Raw genomic sequence first — 14,390 nt, forward strand, 5'->3', positions numbered from 1 at the left:
AAACATACAATGGAGAAAAGATAGCCTCTTCAACAAATGGTGCTGGGAAAACTGGAAATCCCTATGCAGTAAAGTGAAATCAAACCCCTATCTCTCACCCTGCACAAAACTCAACTCAAAATGGATCAAGGACCTTCGAATTAGACCAGAGACCTTCACCTAATAGAAGAAAAAGTAGGCCCAAATCTTCATAATGTTGATTTAGGACCAGACTTCCTTAACAAAACCCCCAAAGCACAAGAAATAAAAACAAGAATCAATTAATGGGATGGATTCAAACTAAAAAACTTCTTCTCAGGAAAGGAAGCAATCAATAACATGAAGAGAGAGCCTACAGTGGGAGAAAATCTTTACCACACCCACATTGAATAGAGCACTAATCTCCAGAATTTATGAATAACTCAAAAACACCAAAAATACAAATAACCCAATCAATAAAGGGGTAAGCAGCAGAGCAGACACTTCACATAAGAATATGTACAATCGGTCAACAAATACATGAAAAAATGTTAAACATCTCCAATAATTAGAGAAATATGAATCAAAACAAAGATTATATCTCCAATTAAATTGGCAAGTATCAACAATACAGGCAATAATAATTTGGGGCAAGGTTGTAGGGCAAAAAGGTACTCTCAAATATTGCTGGTAGGATTGCAAATTGGTGCAACTATTCTGGAAAGGAGTATGGAGTTTACTTAGAAAACTTGGAATGGAACTACCATTTGACCCATCTGTCCCACTCCTTAGCCTACACCCACAGAACTTAAAATCAGCATAGTACAGTGAGGGAGCCACATCCATGTTTATAGTAACTCAATTTACAATAGCTAAATTGTTGAACCAACCTAGATGCCCTTCAATAGATGACTGGATAAAGAAACTGTAGTATATGTACACAATGGATGATTACTCAGCCTTAAAGAAGAATGAAATTATGGCATTTGCCAGTAAATGTATAGAGTTGGAGAATATCAGGCTAAAAGAAGCAAGATAAACCAATCCCCAAAAAAACAAAGGCCAAATGTTTTCTCTGATAAGTGAATGCTGATATATTACTCGGGGGAGGCAGGAATAAGGGACATGAAGGGAAGAACTTGGGATTACAGAGAGGAATGAAGGGAGGTGAGGGGGCAAGGGTTGGCAAAGATGGTGGAATGAGACAAACATCATTACCCTATACACATGTATGATGCACAAATGGTGCAATCATATACGTGTATAGGGTAATATATACATCCCGTACAACCAGAGAATGAAAAGTTGTACTCTGTGTACACTGAATTGAAATGTATTTTGCTATCATGTATAACTAAATAAAAAACAAATAAAAGAGGTCCCAAGAGAGGGAAACCAATGGGTGTCTGCTGTCAAGGGTTTTTTATGGCCTTGATCAATCCCTACACATGAGTGGTGGGATGTAACATTCAGAAAGGAAGCCAATCAACTCTATTTTGGCATCTTCAGCAAATCCAGAGAAAAGTGATATGTAAGCCTTTATTAGCACAAGAATGGCTACAAGCGTCTATTGGCAGAATAATTGCCTTTTGCCATTGTCACTTCTAGGGACTGCTAAGGAACTGTCCTTGTTTCTGGACCAGTGGGAGTCAGAAGTTTGATTTCCTAATTTTTTCCTTTCTCCTTTCTTTCTGTGAGACTTTTTTTCTGGCTACCAATGGGTGGTGTGTCTATCTGTCTCAATATTACCTATCTATTCTTGGAACTTGTCTGCTTTTTCCATTAGAGCCTTTAACATATTAATGAGTCATTTACACTCCTTGTATGATAAGTCCAAAATCCATCATATACAATTCTTGTTCTGGTGTTTGCTTTGTGTCACCAGACTTCAGACTATTTTTTGACTTTGAGTGCCTTGTAATTTTCTGTTAAAAGCTGGTCATGAATTGTGTAATAGGAACTAAAGATCATAGGCCTCAAGTGTTGGCCCTCACATGTTGGAATTACATTAATCTTGCTAGGAGATGGGCTTTTTAAATGTTAGACATGGCTTTAGAAATCAGTCTTTGAACTGAGAATGTAGCTCAGCTCAGTGTTAGAGCACTTGCCTAACTTACTTGCGTGTTAGTTAACACCAAAAAATAAAAACAAAAGCAAAAATAAAACCTATACACAGAACAAAACAGTAATGTTCTCTAGTTTTATTTTATTTTGACCTTTCCTCTTTTTTTTTAGTTTTTTTTTTTATTTAGCTTTTAATTTTTTACAGACTGCATTTTGATTCATTGTACACAAATAGAGTATATTATTTCATTTATTCCTCTTGACTCTGAATTTCCCTAAGTATTCCTCCAACTTCCCTAAGTACTCTTTCCAATGTTTTTTTGTAACTCTTTCAACTCTTCTCCACTGCTGTATGTTGATGAGGTTTGGAGGAGGGAAGTTGTGTCCAATCTTTTAATTAAATCTGAGATTTTTAGGGTATGACGGTTTCCTGCCTATGGCTCACAAATGTGTCTTCTTTGCTAGCTCCCTCAACTCATGTAAGTAACATAAAGAGACTATATGTGGGAGGTGTACCCCTTTCCCATGTTCTAGGACAAGGCCAGGATAAATATTTTATCCTTGGAGATAGATAAGGTTACGGGCATATTCATGATTGCTGTTCCTTTCTCCTGCAAGACCATGTGGGGATGTTTTTGAATTTGCACCATGAGAACTTATATTCCTGGAGGTTAAGTCTCTGAAAGTGTGGTATCTGCAAAGGCTGCTAAAGCATCAGCCTCTCGAAGTCTATGAGATGACCATATAGACATTTCTACCTATTGATGGTTTCAACTGCTTCTGCTCCATCAGGCAGGTTTTGGTTTCTTTCTGGATCTGCCCTATCCTTGGATTTCAGAGTGTCGATTTGCCCTGCAAATTGCATTTACAAGGGACCCTAAGTAATGCTATTGTTCTTCAATTTTTGTAGCCTTGTCTTACTGAGAGAGAGGGAGTAGTGACTTCTAAGCTCTTTACATGTTGGAGCTGAAACTGGAAGTCAGCCATATCCTTTTGAGGATTTCTTTTTTCCTTTGTCAGGTTAAATGCCAGTTCTTTCAAATATTTATTATTCATGATTTTTAGCTCCTTTGAAAGCCATGTGAAGGGCAGCTAAGAACAGAGTCACTCTTTTAATTTGGGATGAACCCAATTGGCATACAAAATTCCAGGTGTATTCTAAATAATATATAGAATAAGCCTCTTCCTTACTAATATGTCTTGATAGCAGTTTAAGTGACTTTGCATTTTGTCTCCATTTTTTTCTAAGCATTGACTATAGTAATGACATATTGTGGGCATGCAAAACATCCTGTTTAAAAAAATCTTAGTGTAGAAAAATTACTAACTGTTCATCCATTTTTTTTTCCAGTTGTGTCTGTATAATCAGGAGCTGTCCATCTTTTTTTTTTTTTTTTTTTTGAAAGTCTAGATTTGGTAATTCTTCTAAATGTGAAAACAAAATCAATGTTTTCAACAATTTACAGAGCATTTTACAGTTTTTAAAAATTTTATCAACTTTATAAAACAGATCTTCTGTAAATTATAATGCAAACATAACTTATGGGATATTTGGAGTATTAGGTTTTTTTTGAAAATACTTAAGTAGTTTGTAAATAGTAAGAGGAAACTAATTATAACATGTTTCACACTCATTTCATTGGTGAGGTATCTGAAGTTCTCAAAGACTCCTGCCATTCCCAGTCGTATGATGATTACGACATGCATTGGGTTATCATCTCTTCCTGTTGCTCTGAAGTATTTACATAGTATTTGTATTTTAGAATAGTAATCTACTTCTTGTTGACAAACTATGGAATAAATGCCAATAGTTGTAGGGATGTGATTATTTTTGATAAAAGCCTACATCTCTTTCCAAGTTGTCCAAAATCTCGAGCTAGGTTAGGTTTTCTAAAATCCAGACAGAGTGAGTCCCTACGCATTCCCTAGAGCCTGGTGTGCTCACAGCAGGAAAGGGCATTGTCTGAGCCTCAGCCACACAGCAGCATAGCCCTTAATTAAATGATGCAGCAACATATGGGAATTAGCAAAGAGATTACGAGACTAATAGAGCAGAACACAGTAATGTTGATGTGAATGGAGAAGAGCTTCATGTTGGAAAATTGAAAGAAAGAAAAGAAAAAAGTTAACCCATGACACAATGTTGAATCAGAAAAGGGATCTGAAGGCTGAGTCGTAAACAGGTTCCCAAAGTTTTCAGTTCTCATGCCGCCCTCTGGGTGCTACCTGAAATATTGGGCTACAGTTCTAAATTCCACTTACTAGGCATTTTTGAGTTCTTTATAGATTCTGGAATTTAGTGCTCTATCTGAAGTATGAGTAGCAAAGATTTTCTCCCACTCTGTAGGCTCTCTCTTCACATTGCTGATAGTTTCCTTTGCTGAGAGAAAGCTATTTAGTTTGAATCTATCCCAGTTGTTGATTCTTGCTTTTATTTCTTGTGCTATGGGAGTCCTGTTGAGGAAGTCTGGTCCTAAGCCAACAAGTTGAAGATTGGGACCTACTTTTTTGTCTATAAGATGCAAGGTCCCTGGTCCGATTTCAAGGTCCTTGATCCATTGTGAGTTGATTTTTGTGCAGGGTAAGAGATAGGGGTTTAGTTTCATTCTGCTGCATATGGATTTCCAGTTTTCCCAGCACCATTTGTTGAAGAGGTTCTTTTCTCCATTGCATATTTTTGGCACCTTTGTCTAGTATGAGAAAATTGTATTTATTTGGGTTTGTGTCCGTGTCCTCTATTCTGTACCATTGATCTACTTGTCTGTTTTGGTACCAATACCATGCTGTTTTTGTTACTATTGCTTTGTAGTATAGTTGAAGTTCTGGTCTTGTGATACCCCCTGCTTCACTCTTCCTGCTAAGGATTGTTTTAGCTATTCTGGGTTTCTTATTCTTCCAGATGAATTTCATGATTGCTTGCTCTATTTCTATAAGGTACATCATTGGGATTTTAATTGGAATTGCATTGAATCTGTATAGCACTTTTGGTAGTATGGCCATTTTGATAATATTAGTTCTGCCTATCCAAGAACATGGGAGATCTTTCCATCTTCTAAGGTCTTCCTCAATTTCTTTCTTCAATGTTTTGTAGTTTTCATTGTAGAGATCTTTTACCTCTTTGGTTAGATTGATGCCCAAGTATTTTATTTTTTTTGAGGCTATTGCAAATGGAGTTATTTTCCTCATTTCCCTTTCAGCTGTTTAGTCGCTTGCGTATAAAAATGCTTTAGATTTATGCGTGTTGATTTTATAGCCTGCTACTTTGCTGAATTCATTGATGAGATCTAGAAGTTTTCTGGAGGAGTTTTTTGGATCCTCTAAATATAGAATCATGTCATCAGCAAATTTACTAGGCATTTTTAACAGAAGGTTGCTCAGACTTTCTCAAACACTCAAATGAATAGGAAAATACATTTGTATGAGGCAGTGCACCTTATTGTATCATTCGCTCAGCCAATTCTTCACTATTTTGTTCAGTAAGTATCTATTGATGCTTACCATGGGTCCTTGCTGTCATAAGCATGGAGTTCAGGTACGTAAGACAGTCATGGTTACTGGCTCTGTGCAAAACATGATCTTGACTATGAGAGGGAATTTCTTAGATTCAGCCACAGCAAGTGCTAGGAACTGTCACTGATCTTATTTTAAATCCTTGAAGATCATGCAATTTCTTACTTGGAGGCATTTTCTCAAAGAGTTGAAAATATCTGATATGTTCTAGAACAGTCTTCTACCTTCTTAGCTATTGTTCCCATTTTCCTATATTGCAGATGATGTTTTCTTTGAATTCATAAAATAGGCATTGGGCTTTCAGATGATGTCAGAGGTGTAAAAGAAAAAGTCTCTTTATTATATTTCTACCATGTACCGGACCCACTGATTCTCACTCATCTACAGTATGAGATCCATGAGTACATAGACCTTGCCTGTACTTCAACTGTTGTACCCTGATATTTCAGGTAGCATCTGGAGGGGGTATGCCCTCAGAACTGGATGAAGGAAGGACCCAGTCTTCACATCAGTACCGCCAGGTGGCACCATGCCCCTTTTGCACATGAGGATACTTATCTGGTGTACGAGCATTAAATGACTCTTCCAATGTGAGTTTAGGGAGCTAAGTATAAACAAAGCACTATAACTACTACTACAATGACTAGTAATATAAATTATTATTTAATATATCATAAAGATGGCAAGTGGCATAGCTATATCCAGGTGTTCAAATTACGTCCTCAGAGTTCTATTTTTCTTTCTGTCTTATAAATCAGTTTTCTTTTCTGATTTATTGTGTTTCTTTTCTAAAAACAGTATTTTCACGAAGCACCAAGGGGAACCATAAGCAGCCCCGGGATTGTTACATGCACCTGCCATGAGTCGCTGTTTTAGCCCAGTGCCTCGATGGTGAACAATGTGTTGAACAGATGTATTCATGAGAAATGTTGCAGGCTGAGTTTTATTGTGTTTTAATTATTTTTACGGGAGAGGAGACACATGTCATGAAACAGACAAATTGTCTCTAGAATAATTGTAGAACAACCAAAACACTTCAAAGAATGAAAATTCCATTTTGTAATGTTTGGAGAGAACGAGAAAATGGGGATGTTCCCTAATTGTAATTACCTTTACATAGGAAAAGAAGTAGCCATTGTCAGTGTCCCTGAAGAGATGGATAAGCACTGGAAGGCTCAGAGCACTGGGACATTGAGGTCACAGGACCAGCAACATGGTTTTGCATGAGAGCAGTGCTGAAGAACAATCATTACCTCAGATAAGATAGGAAGGAGTGAATGTTCCCAGTATCATAAGTCATAGATAAGTTTCATGTTGCATATGTAATAACGGACATATAATGGAAATAGCTAATAACTATTGAATGATCTATGCCAAGAACTGCTTTAAAATGTTTATAATCTTTATGAAAGCCATGTGGAACTGTTACCTCTACATCCATATTTTGGGCAACCTTAGATAAAAGATGATGTAAGTTAAATAATACTAGAGTATTATGGTTTAGATATGAGGTGTCCCTCAGACGCTCATGTGTGAGACAATACAAGCATGTTGTGAGGTGGAATAATCAGATATGAGAGTTATAACATAATGGGTGGATTAATCCAATGCTGTGTATTAACTGGGTACTAACTGTAGGCAGGTAGGTGTGACTGAAGTAGGTCACTGGGGATGTGGCTTTGGGGATTATATTTTGGCCCTGGTGATCAGAGCTCTTTCTCATTCTCTCATGTCCTGGACAGCTTTCTTCTGCCATGGCCTTCCTTCCACCATGACGTTCTGCCTGACTGCACACTCAGCACTGGAGTCAGCCATGGACTAAACCTCTGAAACCATGAGTCAAAACAACCGTTTCCTCTTCTACATTGTTCTTGTCTGATATTTTGGTCCCAGCAAATGAAAAACCCGACTAAAACACAGGGATTCACAAAACCAGAGCCAGTGTCGGCCACCATCTCACAGTCTGATTTGAGAGAGAATGCACATAAACATTAGGATGCACAGTGTGCAGTGCGAAAATACATTCCTACGGAGAAGACACTGAAGGCTTTCATTAATTAGGCTGCAGTTGTGATTTTCAGAGAAGTTTTCCAAAGGAAAAGAGAAGTTCATGAGGTCAAAAAGGGGGTGGACATTTTGGACAAACCATGGACAAAGGTGCAACATACCTGGGGAATGCCAGGTAGTATGTTACTACCTACGGGTAATTGGAAGGATACGTTAGAAGAGCATGGTCTCCTCACAGCATCCCTTTTATGCAAAACCTACAATGAAAACTACATTCTTAGTTGCTGCATCTGTTTGACACTCAAAAATACCATTATCTGCCTTATTCTGTATAGCGTACCCTTCTGTTGCTGTAGTATAGAACTTGGTCAAGGGGAAGGAGAATAAAAGAGCAACTCTGCAAAGGAATTACTGCAGTTCACAGTATCTCACCACAGCCCATTTACTGTATATGATTTTATATGTTCCATGGAAGTGTTCGCATTTCAGAGCATTTAAAACAAATGAGACATTTATTAGTGTAACCTTTATTCTGGGGATGATTTAAGCCATTTCAAAAGTAACTAAAAGAGGAACATCATTTCCCTTACACTTGAGTCTTCCCCCTGTCCCTACCAGCCTACAAAATGCTTCAGTAATTTTAATGCTCTGTACATCTTCTGAAATACCTACATAAATAATCTATTGTTCTAAAGGTCAGAAAGGTAGAGGATCACTTTGAAATGTCAGGAAAGTAAATGAATAGGTAATGTGGTGCCATAAGTTTGGATATGTCCATTACCTCTTTATCTTTAGATACAGGAGGGAATTGGAGAACATGAGGTAATTGACCTGTGCATGAAAGTCTTTGGGTACTGCAAGAGACAGAAGGAATGTCTCAAAGTGTGTGGGCTCTAACACAGAGGAACCACTTCCTCACAGGCTGAGAACTATCAAGCGTCTAGCAGACATGGCATTTTTGCTAGCCTTCCTTACCTCTGTTCAAAAGGGATGAAACCTCATTAAAACACCAAGTCTCAAAGACACAGTTCAGCCACAGATCTATTTCAAGTTAAAGGCCACCCCGCGAACATGGCCCTAAGAGTTCGCTTGCAACTTTCAAACATTCCATAAATTTGCAGTTAATGGGAAGGTTGATAAATTCTCTTTCACTTTAACTGCTGTTCAGAGCTGTCATGTTTCTTGATAGATGTCACAGCCTAAAGAACGGATTTCTAAGATGTTAAATGTCACCACAGGGTTGAACACTCCAAATTATTTTTGCATATTACCTGGGTAACTCTAAAATAAATTGTAGACACACGGAGCTTTGGAATTAGGCAGATTATAGACAGATGTGTTCTATAAGCCTTTTGTTTTACAGGAGTGCAGTTCAGGTAGGGATGAGGTACTTAATAAAGTAATCTGAAATGAGTTTGGAACCACAATCTTTCTAGAGATACTGTGTTCATTTCAAGATTTCAGGGATGCCAACTAGCCCACTTTGCAAATTAACCACTTTCTCTTGGGGACTGCAGACCAGAAGGCTAAATGTCCTCAATTACAGCCTATAGCTGTAAATAAATAAATTTTTTAACAGTGAAGGACTCCCCACAGTACCATCTGTCAGAACTGAGCTATGTCCAGCTACACAACTATAAGGACAGGGTTTATTGCCACTACAGAAAGCTCCATCTCCATCCCGTCCTAGTCAATTTGCAGCTCATTTCTCAAACAGGTACTGATCTTTCTGACTAGGACTTCAATCAAAATGTTTTGTCTGACACTGGCTATACAGAACACACATTTCTCCAGGTAGTAGAGGATAATCAAGAGTTATTACAGCATACTTGATCATTTTCCTTGGTCTGCCTTCACTATTCCCAAATTCTGAGAAATCATTTATAGCGACTCATGATTAAGAACCTTCCACTCTGACTAAATGAAAAATAGCAGATTTCAAGAGGGAAGAGAAAGTTCTGAAGTGCCTATTCTGTGTCACACAGAGTGTCTGCTCCTGTTGATAATAGTAGTCTTACTGCTCAGAGGAAGAAGAGAGGTCAGATAATTTGTCCAATATATTAAACAGGTAATATAGATATCTGAGGTGTTACACAGATAGCCTGAGTCAGACCCACATTTGAACTTATGACTATCTGACCTGTGAATGGAAAGTTGTAACTTAGGAAGAATCCCAATTTGGAGCAGGGGGTATAGCTCCTTGGTAGAGTGCTTGCCTAGCTTACGCAGGGCCCTGGGTTTGATTGTCAGAACCACACACAAAAATAATTAGAATCACAATTTAAAAAGCAGATCAAGTACTGCCTAAAAATATAGCTAACATCATCTTAGTTTTGCTTGTCTATTTATAAAATTGTGCAGAAGAAAGATTTCTTCAAGAGACGTAATCCATAAATCACCCTGTAAGTACTTTAAGTGTATACTTAGGCACAAAACATAATGATGAGGGGAATTGTGAATGATTTTTCAGTCTTGGTATAAGAGTTTTGTTTTCATATTATAACAGGAAGAAACAAAAAACAGGTCACATTGAAGTTTCTTATAGACCAACATATGCTTATGGCAAAATTGAAATTGTGGGTCTCCCTTGATAGAAATCTTTCACAAGATTTCTGCTTAATGAGAGGGGGAGCTGGATCCTCATCAAGGTGTCCACAGAGCTTCCCTCCTTGTCCAATTCATGTCTGTCCACTATTACTCTGACCTAAACATCCTCAGTCCACACCAAGTTGCTGCTACCTCTGGAATATTCCACCCAGTCTCCTGCTTCAGGATCATAGCCTGGAGAGCTCCTTCCTTCAGAAATCTCCAGGGCTCATGTGACTTCTCTTGAGTTCATGTTAAATATCGCCTCGTTCAAAAGCAGTTACTGGCACTACCCTTGTCACTTTCTGTTCCCTTACCCCAATTAATTTTTTATCCCAAGCATCCTGTGACATTTTGCCATCTACCATTTGCATTCATTACTTTATCCTGTCTGCCTCTCTCACTAGATGCGAGTTTGATGAAGGCAAGGACTTTAAGTGTTCTGTTAACTTTTATGTCTCCTTGGCTCTTGGGAGAGTCCCTGGCATAGAGGAGGATGTTTTAACCAACATCTGTTTGTTAAATTAATAAATGGGCTGGTTTTGCTACCCCAGAGTATCCACATGCACCAGGTTGCCATCCACCAAGAAACATCACTGTCACCTTAAATGTGGGAAACTTGAGAGCCTTGTAGACTGTTGAAACCCACCAGATCATTTCATTACCATGGCAATAAAGCAGAGACAAAAGCAATAGTAAAGCAGAGATAAAGAAATTGTAGGAAAAATAATTTTACTGAGTGTCGATTACAGGACCTACATGGCACTAAGAATCTAAATTACAAAACTCAGGCTTTGCAAAGAACTTATAATAAAGACATTCCTAGAATCTGAGGCTCTGAGAAGTTATGTAACTTGTGCAAGGTCACCCATTGGTAAATGATGCAGTTTGAATTCAAAACTATTTGCCCTATGCCCTCATCCCTGCGTAGTACAGATAGTCTGAATAGCAGTGATAACAAAAGTAAATAAGATTGCACTTCATTGCTGTAAAACTATTTTGAATCAAGGTCATTGGTTACCTTACCCAATTTCATGTGCTGTACAAACTGAAATATTAAAAAAAAATGCATTGAGCAACAGATACATACATACATAATAAAAACATAATCAGCACAGTTTCCCTGATATTTTGATCAAAAAGAATTTGTGCATGAAACACTTTTCTGTATCATGCCCAACAAACCACTTCTATTTCCAAACTAGTCAGAGGGGCAGATTGGGAAAATCTAGGCCCTTGAAAAAGGCTTTGAAATATACACTATTTTTTTTTAATAGAACGTACTTAATTTTCCCTTTTAATTTCTTGACAACTTTTAGCTGGAAATCCTTCTGACTCTCAAATGTTTCATGATTTACTTGTTTATCCATTAATTCAAAAATATTGATTGTGATGCCTATTACATGCCAGGCTCAAAACTAAGTGTAAAAAATGTTCAAATTTTCTACACTTAGGAGCCTGCAGTATGGCTTGGTAAATAAATCTAAGCAGGCAAATAAACAATTATCTAATTTTACATGCCTTAAGCACTGTGAAGGCTTCCAGATGCAGTGGTGGAGAATAAAATGTAAAGGATGCCCCTTAAATAGAGTGGATAGATAAAATGGTTCAAGTGGGCGAAGCTTACAGTATAGATGGAAGGCAAATCCTGGAATGAGAGAGACATCATTACCCCTACGTACATGTATGATTACACGAATGGTATGACTACGTTGTGTACAACCATAGAAACGAAATGATGTACCCCATTTGTGTACAACAAATCAAAATGCAGTCTGTAAAATATAAAAAAAGAAAGATTGAAGGCAAGGAACCATATATATGAATGCCATGGGGATCATATTTTCATTGTGAGGAAGTTGTAAATCTGTAGGTCCTAACACTAGCTAGCTCAGTGGTTGTGAAGAGCTCAAATGAATTGACTTGCTGCAGAAGAATGGGACCCTTAGTGTGTTTTCTTTTGCTGTAAGACAGTTGCTGGGAGACTGAGTAATTTTTTAAAGAAAGGAGGTTTATTTATCTCACCATCGTGGAGGCTGAAAAGACCAAGGCATGACACTGGCATTGGGTCAGGGTCTTCTTCCCTAATTACAATGTAGCAGAGAGCATCACACTGAGAGACAGAGTAATCATGTTAAGAGTGTGCACACTTGTATAACAAATCCATCCTATGGTAACCTATTAGTTCATGAATGGATTAATCTATTCAGAAGGACAGAGTCCTCATGACCAATCACTTCTTCAAGACCCTACTTCCCCATACTGCCACAATGGCAATCAGATTTTGCAATTTAAGAGGGGGAATAAACCACAGCAGTAGATACATGGTAGAGTTGGATGTGGAGATATTTGAGAAGTCTGTAGGGTCAGACTATACAGTCATGTAAGTGCTTTGGGTTTTATTTGAAACGTCATTAGATATTTAATGGTATCTTGAACAGTGGGGTAGTAGAGTGTGAATTTTGTATTTACACTCGCTGTGTCTCCTAAGCACAGAACAGGTTTGTGGAGAGCAAGAAAGGAGGTTTAATCAACTGAATGGTCACTGATGTAGTAGAGGAGACATGAAGACAACTGCACCCCAAACCTACCAGCTTTAGTCTTAAATTGATAGACGTAATGTGTCAGTAAACCCAGAAGAATAAGTTTTTCTTCTAGACTGCATTGTGAGGGTCACTTTCTGCTCTTGGACCTGGAATAAATTAGTGAATTTTACCCATGTATAAGAGGAGGGTGGTATCAAATTACCACGAAGAGAAACATGTTGATTTTTTTCCTATAGTGCTAACCACAGAGTTTAAAAAAAAACATAACTGAACTATCAAATTTTCTAAAAATAATCCTGGCAGTTGGGGAAAATTTAGAACTTCTTCCCACTATACCCCACCCCTTCTTCCTGCCATCTCATTTGGCAATATATTTCTGCATTTCCTTAGTAATTCCAAAAGGGAAATGGAAAGATGATTTGTATTTGATTAATTTCTATCTAGAAATTTATATGTGCTTTTTTAATAAGTGCTTCCTTACGTACTTGTGGCCTGTCCTTTAGGTGAAGAAACAGATATTTCCCCAAGGTCCCAACTATGAACTAAGAGATCCTATCTACAACCCTCCCTTCTGGATTCCAAACATGAAGTCTTCCTCACCTAATCACATAGCTTCCCATTTAAAAAATGAAAGAATACACTAAACGCTATGATTTTCTAAGTTTTAATATCTTTGATATCATTTGAACCTTAGAAAACAATAATGCATCAAAACTTTTTATTTTTTGGTACGGTGCTGGAGATTGAAGCCAGGGCTTCACACATGCTAGGCAAGTGTTCTACCACTGAGCTACATTCCAAGCTTGCATCCAAAGTTGGTGAGATACTTGCAAAGCATTATCTCAATTTATGACATTTACATCCCCTCCCTATCGCCTCTTTTGGAGCAAAGTCAAATCATAGCTGTGGTTTATTACTTCTAGAGAGTTACTTGAGTATTTTAAATTGAGAACACCTAAATTTCATTGTTAGTATTCTTATGTATGGTTTGGACAATAGTATATGGTGGAAGTTGGTCAACAAAAGAAAAATAGGAGAGGGGACAACTGACACCAGGAAGAAAGAAAACTATTACAGTTTGTATTGTTAAACAAATGTCCCTGTGGGCATCTGAAGCTCAGGAAGAAACTTACTAGGGAACTTGGGAAACAATGTAGAACCTCCAAGTTATTCTAACCAAGGGGAGGAAGCTAGTGCATTTACTAATCCCCTCCCATCAATCACTGGTAAAGCATTTCCTTTGGGGTGGTAAGGAGCATTAATTCCTGGCATTTCTGACCTGCCATGCTGGCTGGAAGTTTTGGTTCCAATGATTAGAGACCTTGAGAAAGATGCAACTACTGGAGGCCCAATAGGTGTCCACTTGGTAACACAAGAGCAAAGGACAAACACCAAAGTGTCAATACTATTATTTTTTGATAGTGAAATAATGGATGATTAATACATATATTTTTTAATTAATCCATATTTTTTCTGATTCATAGTAAATATTTATTACATATGAAAAGAGGATAAAACTAGATAGCAGAGTGTTTTTTTTTCCCCAATGCTTGAGCACCATTCTTTAGGAACTGGGATATTCAGAAGAGATAACGAATGTACTCTTGTATGTTTTAAACATGTATCTTCCACAGACTTCCTTGCTGAAAAATCTCATGTTGCTTTAGTATATCACCCTTTCCTATACCATTGCTTCTTAAAAGAGATATACAAATGTTG

This window comes from Sciurus carolinensis, chromosome 16 (genome assembly GCF_902686445.1).
Source record: "Sciurus carolinensis chromosome 16, mSciCar1.2, whole genome shotgun sequence".
NCBI classification, from domain to species: Eukaryota; Metazoa; Chordata; class Mammalia; order Rodentia; family Sciuridae; genus Sciurus; species Sciurus carolinensis.